This window comes from Sapajus apella, unplaced genomic scaffold (genome assembly GCF_009761245.1).
Source record: "Sapajus apella isolate SASKATOON/1434 unplaced genomic scaffold, GSC_monkey_1.0 scaffold37, whole genome shotgun sequence".
NCBI lineage: Eukaryota > Metazoa > Chordata > Mammalia > Primates > Cebidae > Sapajus > Sapajus apella.
In genome coordinates, this window is record NW_022436977.1 from 227,627 (window position 1) to 241,375 (window position 13,749).

At 45.5% G+C, this 13,749-nt stretch overlaps 1 non-coding gene across 1 annotated transcript; it reads right to left on the bottom strand.

Annotated features, from left to right (window-relative positions):
- Positions 1 to 8,387: 8,387 nt before the first annotated feature.
- LOC116564610 lies at positions 8,388 to 8,527 on the bottom strand. The gene has a single exon (XR_004274989.1). It is a non-coding gene; the product is annotated as a U4 spliceosomal RNA (small nuclear RNA).
- Between the last annotated feature and the right edge of the window lie 5,222 nt (positions 8,528 to 13,749).

Below are 13,749 nucleotides of genomic sequence, written 5' to 3' on the forward strand. Positions count from 1 at the left end.
AAACATGCAGAATTTTACAGCTAAACAGGGAAGTCAAACTCTATTCAAATTAAATAATTTTATTCAGGATGTGGAGTATCCCAGCACAGAATCCATAATGTGAAAATTAATTTAACTATGTTACAAATTACAATGGTTTGGATGTGGTTTGTCCCTGCAAAAACTCATGTTGAAATTTGACCTCCAAGGTGGCAGTGTGGGGAGGTGAGGCCTAGTGGAAGGTGTTTGGATTATGGAGATCGACCCCTCATGAATAGATTAATGCCCTACCATGGGGGTGAGTTCTGTCTGCTCTCACAGGAATGGATTAATTCCTGCAAGAGTAGATAGTCAAAAAGAGTCTTGCGTCCTTGGCTTCCCTCGTGCTTTCACTCTTGCTGTGATCTCGGGTGCACCCCTTGCTCCCCTTCCACTTTCCACCATGAGGCGAAAAAGACTGAGGCCCCACCAGATGCAACTGCCCAATCTCGGACATTCCAGCCACCAGCATTTTGAGCCAAATGAACCTTCTTTACTTACAAATTGCCCTGCCTCAGGTATTGTGTTACAGAAGCACAAAATGGACTAAGACACAAATGTGGGAAACAACTCTCTGAAAGTGTAGGGAAAACGGTGCTGACCTAAGTGTGTTTAACAATGAATAGAATCTGTAGGCTGAAGGAAAATAAACTATACTTCATCATTGGATTCCATTTTATAAATTCCAACAGGGATAATTGTGAACAACAGTAAAACCACAGTATCTGTATCTGGAATCAAACAATGAGTTATATAAGTCGCAGATGGTAGGAACCAGGTCCCTCACTGTTGAAGTGGGAGGTTTTTAATTAGCAAGGGGAGAAGGGTAGAAAGATTCATGTGATAGTAGATCAGAGGTGAAGACATCAACATAAACTTATGTTTAGTTTAATACAGATACATACAGTTCCACATCAAAACCTTCCGAACTAGGTGTGTATAGGTAGGTGACATACACACATATACTTCCTAGCATTGCTAATGAGTGACAAGACACAATGTACTCACTCAGCAGTGAGATATAAGTTTTTCTACCATTCTGAAAGAAATCAGGCTCTTTGAAGAAATGTCTGATACTAGAACTGGGACAGTAAATATATGAGCCAGGATAATCTTGAAGTATCAGAAAGTAAGTAAGTACAAAAAAATTGAAATATGTGAAAGGAAAATTGGAGCCAATATAAAGAGCTACCACTGGCCAACACAGGAATGAACTGTTCAACATAATGTGGCAGTGTTTAATACTAACTAAAGCTTCAAGTAATTATCAAGGTGCCTCCATTTGTATGTGTAGGTGAATAAGCAAATGGAGTTGAATAGAAATCTCCTTTGCAAAAGAATTCCAAATACTTAATGTAGACAGTCAGCCATCAAGAAGGTGGAGCTAACAACTCACTCCATGAGTATGAGCTTTACATACGTGTAAACTTAATTTTCACATTTTTCTCTTGTGCTGTGGACGTGTTCTGGGTTCATTCTCTAAAATGCTGTTCACCTTAGACCAAGAAAAAAAATAATAACTTTACAGATTCGATTTCAATTCGTGGATAAATATTTTAACAAGAGCGACTTTGTAAAAATATGTTCCAATGGCTGATTGACTCATTGTGACTGGATCACTTATTCCAAATACTTCTTGTCTTTATTTTTTTCCAGAGTCTACCTTTTAGCCATAATACACCAGAATCAAATATTGGCCACTGGGAGAAAATATTCAAAGAAAAAAAGAATGTGAACAGAACTTGTGACCATGATAATTCAATGTTTCACCACAACATTCCCTAAAACAGAAAAGTTTAAAAGGATATTCAAAGTCAATTTCCTCAATAAGGCTTTGCAGAAAATGAGGAAACTAGAGAAACAAAATTGGCAGGACATCCTATGGGTGATTTTAGATGTTTCTATGTTTTATGGGGGAAAAAATGCTTTACCTTTAAAATAATCACAAAGAGGCCCCGGTGCGGTGGCTCACGCCTATAATCCCAGCACTTTGGGAGGCCGAGGCGGGTGGATCACGAGGTCAAGAGATCGAGACCATCCTGGTCAACATGGTGAAACCCCGTCTCTACTAAAAATACAAAAAATTAGCTGGGCATGATGGTGCATGCCTGTAATCCCAGCTACTGGGGAGGCTGAGGCAGGAAAATTGCTTGAACCCAGGAGGCGGAGGTTGCAGTGAGCCGAGATCGTGCCATTGCACTCCAGTCTGGGCAACAACAGCGAAACTCCGTCTCAAAAAAAAATAAATAAATAAAATAATCACAAAGAATTATTGGAAACCCAAACTCTGGAATGTTTCCAAATTTAGTTGAACTTCTATGTAATTATTTAGCTAGTCATGAAGTTGATACTTTTTTAAAAATCTCTGCCTTATTTGTGTAATAAAATACACAATGGAAAACATGCTAGACCTTGCGAAAAGAAAATAAATCTTGGGGAGCCAAAATCACTAAGCTAAAGGGAAAAGTCATGCTGGGAACTGCTTAGGGCAAACCTGCCTCCCATTCTATCCAAAGTCACCCATCTGCTCACCGAGATAAATGCATATCTGATTGCCTCATTTGGAAAGGGTAATCAGCAACTCAAAAGAATAAAACCATTCATCTTTATCTACCTATGACCTGGAAGCCCCCCGTTTGGCCTTCTCTTCAAGTTGTCTCACCTTTCTGCACTGACCCAATGTACATCTTACACATAATGATTGATGCCTCATGTCTCCTCGAAATGTATAAAACCAAACTGTCCTCCTCCCACCTGGAGAATATGTTGTCGGGACCTCATGAGGATACGTCACGGGTGCGGGGCTCCTCAAACTTGGCAAAATAAACTCCCTAAGAAATCTAAGACTTGTCTCAGATTTTCGGGGTTCATACATGTAGGATGTTAATGTTTGTAAAACACACATTATTCTATTGACTATTAAAACTATACTGCCAATTAACCTTAGGCTTTCTCAACAAAATAAAAATGTTGATGAGGTATGAATAATATATTTAAATTTAAATAATGTTGCAAGTTTTAATATGCCTACTTTTCATTTTTTAATACACCTGTTTTGACTACTTTCATGCTGTAAGAAAAATGAGTAATTAAAACATGAATAAAAGTGTTTACGGGGGGTGGACATGTTTCCTCCAGCCTCAGGCTTGGGGTGGCTTGAAAGGCACCTGCTCATCCCCAGCTTTCATCCCAGCTGTCCTGATGGTGACTCTAAGTGTTTCTTCTCTCTATATATGTAGACCTCAACCCAAAAGCAAACCCAAATCTTACAATATGTTAGGGCACGCTACGAAGATGAGCTGCCAAAGCCTCAAGCAAAGGAGGCTTCTGAAAACAAGATTTGTAGAATATAATGTGTGGAAGTAAAGCCAGTGTCAGAATTCCTTCCCCTGCACACGGGGAGCAGACAGGAAGCTTTTGCCTCACGTTCCTCACGTGGCCTGCAGCCACGTCTCTCAGGTCAGACTTGAGGAGAACAAAACTTTGGTCTTCAGTGTGGACACTCTACCAGGTGCTCCAAAGCCATGGCCTCTCCTTAGGTGGGTCCTGAGGAGAACAAAGCTCTGCTTCTACTCCTAAACTCGTCCCTAGACTTTGACCCTGACCCTAAACCCTGATCCATACCCTGGTCTATAATTCTGACCCTGACTTTGACCCTGACTTTTTTCTTGACCGTGACCATGACCCCACCTCTAACCATACTTCCAGCCCTGACCCTGACCCAGGCCCCAATTCTAACTCTATTATTATCACTACAATCTATCTCTAATCTTACCCTCTAGTGCTAAACAGCTGTACCCAAAAGCACTTTTTGATTATTTAACTTCTTTGCCTTGAATTCTCTAAGGACATCCTATAGGAGATGTCATTATGTATTCTGCAGTCCCTCTGAGTGGTATGGCTCCAGATAAGAAGTTCTAATACTTTGCAAGACAGAAGAAGTGTGAAGGGCAGCAGCACTGGGTTGTCAGGAATGCATGTTGGCATTCACGATAGTCATTGGTGCTGTTCTTCAGATATTTTCAGTTTATTTTTTATGAATGCATTCTGACTGTTCCATTTCACCTACTTAAATTTTGCACGGTCACAAAACTTTTTTTTTTTTTTTTTTTTTTTTTTTTTTGCCATCGCAGGTGAGAAGAAATAATATGTGACTTTTTCAGGAGAAATCTCCAAGAAAGAGTTCTATCCAGCATGCTTTTTGTCTTTTCTAGAGCAATGGGGATTTTATTGATGGTACCTCCTTCAGCCTCGATTCCTGTGTTAGGATGACACGGCACAGAGCGACCACTCACCTGACCCATGATTAGATGCAAATAAATGAGGAAGAAGATTTTTGAGCCACTGAAACTTGTAGGTTGTTTGTCACCGTGGTTTAACCTAGCCCTCACTGACTGATGCAGGGCTGAAGAATGAGTCAGAACTGGGTCTGGACATGTGAAGTGCACTCCTCCAGGCTAAGTAAAATTCAAGTCTTGTTGCAAAGGTAACAGTGAACACGATGTGTTATTAGCATGCGTGTGGGATACATAAGGTTTGTCAAGTGAGAATAATGAGAAACTCAACTTTAAAAGACAGTGCTAATTTGGACTGTGGAGAGATTCCAATGTCCTACTTAGCATTTGAGACTGTGATGGCTGAACAAACTCAGTAAGAACCCTAAATGAAGGCTTGGGATAAATATCCGAGGGTGTTTAATATACCAATTATTCATCCTAGAATGGGCAGAGTCCTTGACCTCATTCTAAGGAGACTTCCAAAAGAAAAAAGACCTGCATTTCTCCAACAACCCACATAGAGGGACTTTTCTGCACTTCTGAGCTGTGGCTAACGCTCCTCGACTTTCATTCTGTCCTCGGTGTTTTGGGGAAACACCTTTAACTCTCTATGACTTACAGGTTAATAAGTGGCCCTTATAATTCCCTCCAGAGATAGAAAAGACTAATAATGAGGGAGTCTGAGCTCACAGCAGCAAGTGGGCATGTGTGCTCAGCAGCCATGTGGCTCATCTGCTAGATTACTACATACAATGTTCTGCAACATGGCTTAACACAACGGGACTTTCTCCCGACTCAGGATTAATTGCTCACCTACTTCTTTTTCTGCCATCTTGGGCTCATAAAATGAAAAGAACTCTGGGGTGATATCGTGAGTCAAAGGAGTGCCAATCGTATCACAGCAAAATAAAGATCCCTAAAAAATCCCTGGCCTAAGATGACAGCCTTGGCTGGGTAAGTCTGAATGTGCTGACAGTGGATATGGGAGCATGAGGGTGGTCAAAATGTTCGCATTAAAGAACTTCCACACAGACTACAAGAAAAGAGGGAGGAATGGAAATGGCAGCACGAGTCCCTACAATAAAAGCAGATGTTTTGAGATCCGTTATATTCTTTCCGACAAAAATTAAAGACAGAAACCAAAGTTTAGCCTGAGGTGACAATTAACTGGGCAATAAGCCAGAGGCACATGTGGCATAGACAGATTTAAACATTCCCTTATATTAATATAAATACTAAATTAATATCATATAAATATAAACACTTGGGCCTACAGTAGTTTTAAAGGAGATCTCCCAAACGGGTTTGGCTTTTGAAGGTTAGCACTGATGGTCCAGAGAATTCATTTTGGTCCAGAGAGAGAAAGAGAGGAACTCATTTCATTCCAGAGAGAGAAAGAGAAGAATTTCTCAGGTCCCTTCAGGAAGGCGTCTGGCTTTGCCTCGCCTGGTATGTTTGAACTATGCATACGGCAGAAGAAGACAGAATTTCACAGATTTAAGGTGTGAAAAGTCACTGGGTGCTTTAAGAAGCCTGGGATTCTTCTTGGAAAAATAAGTTTGTGGAGACAAAATGAGTTGGAGAGGGTTGTTATTGAAGTGAAGCAGAATTGCTTTTAGTAATCTGCTTATTACCCTCACCCTCACCCCCTTAGCCTCTAACCCTAAACCCTAACCCTGTGACCCTAACCCTACCCCTACCCCAGTCCCTCATCCTAATCTTTAGCCCTGACCCTTGACCGTTGACCCCAACCCCCAAACACAAACACCAACCCTAAACTTAACCCCTAACCCTACCACTAACCTTAACCCTTTACATCTGCCCAGATTCTCCAGCAGAAGCAGGGACCCTTAGCTCCCAGCTGTGCACCACTGCATCTGGCACAGGACCCCATAGCAGTCCCCAAATAGGCACCTGAATGCCCACTGTGCCAGCCATGCAGTGGAAGCCCGGGCTATGTTCTCACCTCCAGAACCAGGGCCCAGCGCCTGCATCAGGCTGCTCAGGGCTGAAGTGAGTTGGGACACCCAAGGTCTTCATAAGACCAAGGCTATCTCATGCCTCCTGCCACAGAGTGAGACGCAGACCCAGCAGCACCACACGCCCCCTCCTTCCCTCTGTGGCAGCTCGGCAACCTTCCAAGTCAGGGGCCCTTTCCTGATGATGCTCCAAGCACAAAGCACTGGACTTTCGCACAGTGAGGCTGCACACATTATTCTGTGTAGATGCCCACTTAGGCAGCTGAGAGAAAGGGTGGTAGAGATACCCTCATGTTGTCCTGTGGTATACATGCTCTGGTTTGTATGACTGCAAGCCATTCAGCATCAGTCCTAGAATTGGAAGATTGGTAGAGAAGAACTGGGATGTTGAGAGGGTACTGGATACTTGCTGGACACCAGCCTCCCCTCACCTAAGCTTACAGACAGCGCAGATCCCACCTGATAAATCAGACATTGTAATGCAAACAGCTCTCGATAGCAGGACTTACAGATGCAAAACGCTAAGGCAAAGGATTGTCTCAACTCCTTGGTGTCTCAAGGAACTAAAACACTGCGTAGCACAGGTTCACCATCAACCTTATCACTAAATACGCCTCTATATTTTATTCATTTTTGATTGTGGAAGTGATGTGATAAACACAATGGACTAAAAGCTTTTGAGATCTCTTCACGGGATCCTATCTGGTGGACCCACAGATCTGCCAACACAGAGAAGGCATCCATAAACTTGTGCAGGACAGAAGCCAGATAAAACTGTCTCTCAGCCTCAAAGTGGCCTGGCAGTTACAGGAAAAACTATGTGGGGTCTGGCCCTTACGAGGAGTCAAGCTTTCAGCTTGAGGCACCCCACTGCACCTGCAAAACTGAGTTGTGCCTAACAAAGAGGAATCAGCCAGTCTACTCTCCCTAATGAAAGATTGTCCCCGGGGCCTGAAAACTTGGGGGCATAACTCCTCCCTCCTCAATCTTGGTCCCAAGGTACAAGAGACCACGTGCACCAGCAGCATGGGTCAGCAAGCGAGCAGAAGCCTGAAAAGGGCAGGCTGGAAGACAAGGACCCCTGAAGATCAGGAGAGAGGCCGTCTAGGTACCACGGAGCAGTTATGTCAGACTGGAACAAGTCCCATTTACAGGAGACTAGAAAACCCCAGCCTCACCCTCACTTGGGGCTGACACCATTTTAGGCCTCAACCCATCTGCACCCAGGTGTTCATGAAAACAGCATGTTGCTCCACACCACCTCGAGCTGTTTGCTGGCACTCTCAGGGTTCGAACCAATAATAGAGCCTTACACCTAATGTCCCATGTGGTAATCCAAGAGCAGTATCTCCGTGACACGCCTCCTCCTCCACCCTCCATATCCAAGTGATCACCAAGGATACAAGCCGACCAGGCAAGGTAGCTCACGACTGTAAGCCCAGTACTTTAGGTGACTAAGGCATGTGGATCACCTGAGATCAGGAGTTCGAGACTGGCCTGGCCAACATTGGAAAAGCCTGTCTCTACTAGAAATTCAAAAATTAGCCAGTGTGGTGGCAGGCGCCTGTAATCCCAGCTACTCAGGAGGCTGAAACAGGAGAATCACTTGAACCTGGGAGGCACAGGCTGCAGTGAGCTGAGATCATGCCATTTCACTTCAGCCTGGGCAACAGAGCAAGACTCTGTCTCAAAAAAAAAGAAAAGAAAAGAATTAGTATAATTTTGTCTTCAGAAGACGGGTCTTGTCCCAGGCCCCAGCAACAGAATTTTGGATCTCACATGAAATGGAATTTATGGCAAGTCACACAGTCTAGTGACATTAAAAGAGTTTATTAGCCACTACTAAGTGACAGAGCAGGGAGTCCTCAGAAAGCAAGAGGAGGAACGCACCTGTTTTAAAGAAAAAAAAAATTTTTTTGAGACAGAGTTTTACTCTTGTCACAATGACATGATCTCGGCTCACTAAAACCTCTGCTTCCTGGGTTTAAGGATTCTCCTGCCTCAACCTCCCAAGTAGGTGGGATTACAGGTGTGCACCACCATGTCCAGCTAATTTTTTTTTCTTTTCCATTTTATTTTATTTTTATTTTTTATTTAATTTTTTTTTATTGCATCCCTGTAGAGACTTCCAAAAATTACCAATGCCTACTATATTTCCAGTCGTCATGGTGGGGTATTGAAAAAATTTTCAATTAGCAATAATCCCACCTCAAATAAACCTCACTGGCTATGATACTGCCACTGTGCAAAGCTATTTTTTTTTTTTTTTTTTTTTTAGTAGAGACTGGGTTTCACCATGTTGGCCATGCTGGTGTCCAACTCCTGGCCTCGGGTTATCCGCCCTCCTCGGCCTCCCAAAGTACTGGGATTACAGGTGTGATTACTTAATGTAAACATTATGTAATCACACCTGTAATCCCAGCACATTAACGTACAAACAGAATTACTTAATGTTTGTTTATATATGTTATTAAGAATAGTGTTGTCTCTTATGAAGGATTGTGATCAGTTTGTGTCAGGCTATTAGTATTGCTAGTTTTCTTTGTTACTATTGATTTTAACAATAATTTATAAGTGTACTATCACCTTTAAAACTTATTTTTAAATTAAGAATGCTTTTTGCTTAAAGTACTGGTATATATTTATGAGTTTTGGGTTTTTATTTAGTTATTAACTTGTTCCTGCAACCGTAAATATTTCATAACCAAAGGTGCTCAATCCCTAAATATATAATCCAACAGATTTAACCTCTGTGTGTGTGTGTGTGAGAGAGAGGCCGGGGGTGAGTCTCACTCTCTCTCCCAGGCTTGAGTGCAGTGGTGTGATCATGGCTGGCTCTCTGCGGCCTCAAACTCCTGGGCTCAAGTGATCCTCCAACCTCAGCCTCCTGGGTAGCTGGAACCACAGGCACGAGCCACCATGCCAGCTAATTTTTATATTTTTTGTAGACATGAGGATCTCGATATTTTCCCAGGCTGGTCTTGAACTCCTGATCTCAAGTGATTCTCCCGCCTTGGCCTTCCAGAGTGCTGGGATTACACTCGTGAGCCCTGCACCCTGCCCAGATTTAGCTTTTTCTAAAGCTTTTATTGAAAATAAAGTCACTACGGTTAAGATGCCTCTGACGGTTTTGCATTTTAAGTGCAAAGACTATGTTAAGTGAATTTTTCCATCAGTTGTAAAACGTGCATCCATGTTTGTTTTATTCCTATGGTTTCGAATTAATTGTCCCTTCTTCCTTTTTGGAAACACACGGGCTAGTGGGCTCCGTGTCAGTTTGCATTTGCAGAACGATGGCGCTGAACACTCTGCGCTCCAACTTCAAGTGGTGAAGCGGGATGGCCACCAGAGGGCACGCGTCCTCTGCCAGCGCTGTGAGCACAAGGGCCCTGCAATGCCCCCGGCCACCAGCAGAGGGCGCGCTGGAGCAAGGAGGCATAACTGCCTAAGGGTCAAGCTCCTCTAACCATCAGAAGCCCAGCTCTACATAGGCTTACAACTCCAGATACGACACGTGAAAGGTTCTTGGGTTTACAGTTCTAGAAATTACATGTGAAATGGTCTTGGTCCATGGAGTAGGCGTGGGGTGGGGGCTTTAGCTCGTTTAAGTTAAAACAATGCCTTCCGGAAAGATTCACCCATGCCATGCCTGCGATCTATAAGGTGGTACTTGGTCGGCCAGCCTTTACTTCTATTGAAATGCAGTGTGGAAGTCAAGGGGGAGGTGATCTTAGATGCTTGGGTCTCCTTCCTCACCAGGTCACCTCCTCCCTGCACACGGCCACTCTCCCACCTGCGCTACTTTCCAGCCTCACTCACAATCACTCTGAGCAACTGTGGAAAGAGGACAGCTGTGGAGCCTCTCCCTTGTCCAAGTTACTCCGCTGAGAGACCTGATAACTCATCTCATTGGACCCTGGACCGCCCTGGGAAGAATATCTCTGCCCCTGTATTTCAGACAAAGACTATGAGGTGGTCAGGCACAGTGGCTCACACCTGTAATCCCAGCACTCTGGGAGACCGAGGCAGGTGGATCATGAGGTCAGGAGTTCAAGACAAGCCTGGCCAAGATGGAGAAACCCCGTCTCTACTAAAAACACAAAAATTAGCCGGGCGTGGTGGCGGGCACCTATAATCCCAGCTAATCGGGAGGCTGAGGCAGGAAATTGCTTGAACCCGCTGTCAGGTCTCCATATGCAATCCTGGAACCTGAAAGTCTGAAGTCCTGCTTGCCTCCTGATTGTCTCCCACCACCCCCCCCCCCCCCGCTTTCACCATTGTCCCTGAGCGCCCAGCAGAGCTTCCCTGGACAAGCCCCTCACCCAACCCTGCCATCTCAACTCTTCTTATGAATGTGAATACCCCTCACCTATCCTGTCATCTTAACTGCTCTTCTGCTTCATCCCAGCCGCCACTGTAACTGAAGTTGTGGCCATGTACACTCCTTGCCCCTACCCACCACTGTAACTGATCTTACTCTGTAACTTTCCACTGCACACCCCAAACCTGTAAAACCAACTCCTATCCCACCACCCTTTGCTAACGCCGTTTTCGGCCTTAGCCGACCTGCACCCAGGTGAATAAACAGCCACGTTGCCCACACAAAGCCTGTCTGGGGGGTATCTTCATTCAAAGCATGAATTTTCAACATTTTGGTACCAAAACCCAGCATGGGGGAACTCCTTCAGGAAACCAAACCCCTGTCTCTGCTCTTGTGCTCCCTCCATGAAGAGATCGACCTACCGACCTGGGTCATCAGACCAGTCCACACACACACCACCAGCTGTTTTGGTAAGCAGTCTCTTTTTTGCTTTTCCATTCTTTTGTCTTTTCCTTTCCATGTCCTCCCCCTTTTGGTTTCATTGTTTTTCCACCGCAGGCGCAAGGAAAATCAGGTAAACCAGGTTCTTCCATGAGGACCAGAAAAGCCCCATGTAGGTCATGGATCCTGGGACCCAGGTTCCCCAGGGGCTTGACTATCATGGAGACGTTCACCCGAGTCACTTACCCACCAGGCTCAGGGCCGATATTGGTGGCAGGTAACATACAGGATGCTGTCTTTGACTGCTCACCAACGACGAGGTTCAACCCAGGCTCACCAAGGGACACCTGTTGAGCGGCTGGGTTGTGTGCCTATTCTCCTTGTCTCTGCTGTCTTTCCAGACCATGAGCAATCATCCCTCCTCTATCCCTCCCTCCTCTCCGCTGGCCTGTGTTCTAAAGAACCTCAAACCTCTCCAACTGTCCCTTAACCTAAAACCCAAACGTCTCTGTAAACACTGCGTTCTCTTTACTGGGCCACTGCATGGTCGCAATACAAGCTAAACAATGACTCCAATTGGCCAAAAATTGGCACCTTTCACCTTTATTTTATGAAATTAAGACAATTTTCATCACAACATGGGCAAATGGTCAGAAATTCGCTACGTCCAGGCATTTTCTTTACACACCAATCCCTCCCTAATCTCTACTCCTTCTCTTCGCTTCCGTCTGCCCCTCCTTCCTCTGAGAGTTAGCCAGAATCCTCCCTGTCCATCAACCTTCCGACCTTTCTCCTTCCCGCCTATGAACCAGGCCCTCATCCAGGACCTAACCCCACCCCAGAGCCTTCCTCATCTTCCTCTGCCCACAACCTGCCTCCTCATGCCCCTCCTGTCACCTCCCCACCTCATACACGGCCCGGCTTACAGTTAGTCCTGCGGCTGCCTCCTGCACCCCTGCCTGATAATCCCCCTTTCAGAGGTGGCTGGAGCCAAAGGCATAGTTAGGGTGACGTTCCTTCCCTTTATCTGACCTTTCCCAAATCGACCACTGGTTAGGCTCCTTTTCATCAGATCCTCCCATACTTCACCCAGTCCAATAATCTCACCCGGAGTGACTTAAATGCCATCCTTACTTCCACTCTCACACCTAAAAAACGCTTAATATGCATTTTATCACCCAGTCAACCCCAACATTACAAAAAGGTACAAAAATTAAAATCTGGCCCTCAAACCCCACCACGGGAATTAGGCAACCTTACCTTCAAGGTGTTCAATAACAGGGAGAAATCTGCGCGGCTTCACATCTCAGAGTTGCAGATGCTGCCTTCTCCATAAGACAAACCCCAGCCCTGCCACTGGTTCACAGAGACTTCAGAGCACCTAGACTGCAGCGCGTCCAGCCGACCCCCCGGACTTTGCTTCACGTGTCGGAAACCTGGCCACTGGGCCAAGGAGTGCCCGCAGCCCGGGAATCGTCCTGAGCCCTGCCCTATCTGTGTGGGGGCCCCCACAGAAAGTCAACTGTCCAACTCAGGTCGCTGCTCCCAGAGCTCCTGAAGCTCCAAACCTTGGCTTGGCAGCTAAAGACTGATGCTGCCCGAGCATCTCGGAAGCCCCCTGGACCTTCACAGATGCCGAACTTAGGGTAACTCGTACGTGGAGGGCAAGTTTATCACCTTCTTAATCAGCACGGAGGCACCCACCCCATGCTGCCTTCTTTTCAAAGACCTGTCTCCTTGGCCACCACGCTGTTGTGGGAATTGACGGCCAGGCCTCCGGGCCTCTCAAAACTCCCCACGTCTGGTGTCAATCAGTTCTTTCCTAATCATCCCCACGTATCCAGTTCCCCTGTTAGGCCGGGATATCCTAGGGAAATTGTCTGCCTCCTTGACTGTTCCTGGGCTATAGCCACAGCTCATTGCCGCCCTCCTCCCCAAACCCGTTCCTCCCTCAATAGCTCTTCTTACATCCCCCAACCTTAAGCCTAGGGTGTAAAACACCACCTTCCCATCCATTGCTACAAGTCACTCACCCCTCCTCATCCCCTTAGAACCTAACCACCCTTACCCTGCCCAGCCCCGTACCCCATCCCACAACAGCCTTTAAAAGTAAAGCATGTTATCACCTGTCTATTGAAACATGGCCTTTTAATTCACCCTCTTGCTTCTTTGGCATCTGTACTCAAAGGGGCATCACGTATCCCCTTCCAAAGCCCAAATTTCTTCCCATCTGTTATAATCCTTCACCAGCATACACTCGTTCCCCCTGCCAACGGCTTCCAGTAAATTTCCCAAATTCCAACCCCCTCCACCAAACAACAGCTTATCTCCTTCCTGGGTGTGGTTGCTACTTCACCTCAGGATACCAGGTTTTGCTATTCTAACTAAACCATTGTATAAACTCACTAAAGAAAATGCCGGGCGCGGTGGCTCACGCCTGTAATCCCAGCACTTTGGGAGGCCGAGGTGGGTGGATCACGAGGTCAAGAGATCGAGACCATCCTGGTCAACATGGTGAAACCCGTCTCTACTAAAAATACAAAAAATTAGCTGGGCATGGTGGTGCGTGCCCGTAATCCCAGCTATTCAGGAGGCTGAGGCAGGAGAATTGCCTGAACCCAGGAGGTGGAGGTTGCGGTGAGCCGAGATCGCGCCATTGCACTCCAGCCTGGGTAACATGAGTGAAACTCTGTCTCAAAAAAAAAAAAAAAAA